This window comes from Malus sylvestris, chromosome 15 (assembly GCF_916048215.2).
Source record: "Malus sylvestris chromosome 15, drMalSylv7.2, whole genome shotgun sequence".
NCBI lineage: Eukaryota > Viridiplantae > Streptophyta > Magnoliopsida > Rosales > Rosaceae > Malus > Malus sylvestris.
In genome coordinates this window covers 45,234,136-45,237,132 of record NC_062274.1, presented here as the reverse complement: position 1 = coordinate 45,237,132, position 2,997 = coordinate 45,234,136, and the positions used below count along the sequence as shown (strand labels likewise).

At 40.6% G+C, this 2,997-nt stretch overlaps 1 long non-coding RNA gene across 2 annotated transcripts; it reads right to left on the bottom strand.

The window, feature by feature from the left end:
* Positions 1 to 1,290: 1,290 nt before the first annotated feature.
* Positions 1,291 to 2,433, bottom strand: LOC126601701 (uncharacterized). 2 transcript variants are annotated; one of them, XR_007615793.1, is made up of 3 exons: positions 1,995 to 2,426; positions 1,814 to 1,911; positions 1,291 to 1,638 (listed from the first exon to the last, which is right to left on the bottom strand). It is a non-coding gene; the product is annotated as an uncharacterized LOC126601701 (long non-coding RNA). The 2 variants fall into 2 exon arrangements; XR_007615794.1 differs by lacking the exon at positions 1,291 to 1,638 and adding an exon at positions 1,694 to 1,730 and having other exon boundaries at positions 1,995 to 2,433.
* Positions 2,434 to 2,997: the final 564 nt, after the last annotated feature.

Genomic DNA, 2,997 nt, shown 5'->3' with positions numbered 1-2,997 from the left:
GCCTCTCCAGCTCATCCCCAGTCTAATGGACAAGTTGAGGCCATCAACAAAATAATCAAGCGCACTTTGAAAACCAGCTTGGACAAAGCTAAAGGCTGTTGGCCAGAATTTGTACCCCAAGTTCTTTGGTCATATCGCACTTCATATCGGACTTCAACAGGAGAAACTCCATTCTCACTTGCCTTTGGCACAGAGGCGGTTGTCCCTGTTGAGCTCGAGCAAGCAACATTCCGAGTCCAGAACTACATTCAAAGTGAAAATGACAAACAACTCACCCTCAACTTGGATTTAGTCGAGGAACACAGAAACCAAGCTCACTTGAGGAATGTCGCCTACAAGCAGCGCATCTCCAACTATTATGACTCTAGGGTCAAGCGTCGTTCTTTCAAAATAGGAGACTGGGTCTTAAAGAAAAGATTACTCTGCGACAGAGTCCCGAGTGAAGGCACACTTAGTCCAAACTGGGATGGACCGTATGAAGTCATTGGCATCAGTCGCCCCGGCTCTTACACACTTAGAAGCTCCGATGGCAAGACCCTTGGCCATCTATGGAACGCTGATCACTTGAAGTACTACTACAAATAGACTCACGATGTACAAGTGTTGAGCTATAGCCGTTCGGCATCCTATGTAATGAAGGCCATTTGGCAATGAATTCAATAAAGAGGTAATTTAGCCAACTCAGCCCTCACTCTTTTACATTCATAGCAAGCGATGCCGGAACCCTTCTCAATCAGAAAGCAATCCGTCTTCCACAGTCACTACAAAACAAGCAAATGAAGACCGTGTCAAGCGCCAAAAAAAAAAAAAAAAAAAAAAAAAAAAAAACAGCTTCATCCAAAAAGCTTCACCCGAAAAGCTTCACCTCCAAAGCTTCACCCACAAAGCTTCACCTAAAAAGCTTCACCCAAAAAGCTTCACCCGAAAAGCTTCACCCACAAAGCTTCACCCAAAAAAAAACTTCACCCGAAAAGCTTCACTTAAAAAAACTTCACCTACAAAGCTTCACCTAGAAAGCTCCCTCTACATACTTTCACCATCAAAGCTTCACCATCAAAGCTTCATCTACAAAGCTTCACCATCAAAGCTTCACCTAGAAAGCTTCAACACCAAAGCTTCAACACCAAACCTTGCTCCAAATAAACAAATTTTGTTCACAAAACCCAAGATGCCCTTGAACTTGTACAAAAACACTTGGGTAAACATAAACATTTTTTGTTTTACACCCACAAGGGCCCAAAATTTTCCTTCTTATTTATTCACTTATATATGTTCCCAAACATATTATAATAGATCCAACAACAAGCCAAAGTCCCAAGTTTCATAATGGACAAAAGTACAAGCAATTCATCAATAATGAAGGTGCTACAAAAATTGGAATCTGCCCCAAAATAGAAATCCAACCCAAGAGACTTTTTCTCTCTCTCCCTCTTCCGCCTCCTTTCATCTATCAAATTTCTGCAACCTCTGCTCTTCTCCAATGGAGCTGAATTTTAGACACCCTATAGTTCTTGAGCATATGAACAACTTTCAAGAAGGAACCATTTCTGTTTGAGCGACGGAAATTACAGTGTTGAAGCTCCAAACATGATAGTCGGCTTCTTGCAGATTTCGAAGCTGTTGTGATGTTTCGAAGATCTGGAAATATTTAACCGTTAGTTCATCCTGAAGTTTTGATATGTTATGAAAGAGTCGATGAGGAACAACTTCAATGAAGAAAGCATACCGATCTGAACAAGAGAAAATGGAGTTTCGAAGCTCACAACAAATCTGACGGGTTGACAGAAAAATAATAACCAGTCATTCATCATACCTGGATTTCTGGAGTTATACTGCTCCGAGGGATCTCAAATTTGGATATGTTGTAGTTCACAAGCTGAGGAACAACTTCAATGAAGAAAGCATGCTGATCTGAGCAAGAGAACATAGAGTTTCAAAGCTCACAACAAATCTGACGGGTTGACAGACAAATGATAAACAGTCACTCATCATACCTGGATTTCTGGAGTTATACTGCTCCGAGGGACCTCAAATTTGGATATGTTGTAGTTCACAAGTTAAGGAACAACTTCGATGAAGAAAGTATGTTGATCTGAACAAGAGAAAATGGAGTTTCGAAGCTCACAACAAGTCTGACGGATTAACAGAACATTGATGAACAGTTACTCATCATACTTGAATTTCTGAAGTTGTACTACTCCGATGGATCTCAAATTTGGATATGTTGTAGTTCACAAGATAAGGAAAAACTTTCATGAAGACGACTTTGCAATCTGAGCTATAGAGAAAGGTGTTATCTTGCATCCACTCAGGCTGATTAGTGGAAACGAAAAGCAATTCCACCAAAGAAAAGATGAAAAAGAGAGAAAAGCTACTAATTGCACTTGATCTTGTCTAGTCAATAGCATGCAGCATCAAACACACAAAAGTTGGAAATATTTTTAGATAAAGCATATACGAATGTGTGACATCGAAACAAGGATTCGTTACTTTGACAAATTAGTAACACGCGAGACGCCTCATTCGGCAACTCTCTTCGCCTGAAGACTTGGGGGACTCCCACCATATGCTACTGCACCTTGATACTCGGCAGTCTCACAACCACTCAGTGACTTGGATTTTTCAAGTCTCCAACCGAGAAGTTTTCCTCACTCGGGAAATTAAGGGAACACTACCTCAAACTACATGCTTCACTCACAAAGCTTCAACAATACAGGTTTCAACAAAAGCAAAAATTCAAAGAACTTTATGAAGAAGGCTTTGGTGTATTTAACACAATATGTTGAAATGAAGCAAAGCTTATTTATTAATATTTTCGATAAGCCACAAATATGTACATATACATGAGTCAAAATAAACAAACAAAAGGGAGCCTTCACAAAGGTTGCTTAGGGGAAGTCTCAGCAGTCGGTAGAGCCCCAGAAAGAGAAAGCACCGGAGGGTGGTTATCCGGAGCCTCAGTACTTGACAAAACCCCAGAAGGAGGAGGCATTGGAG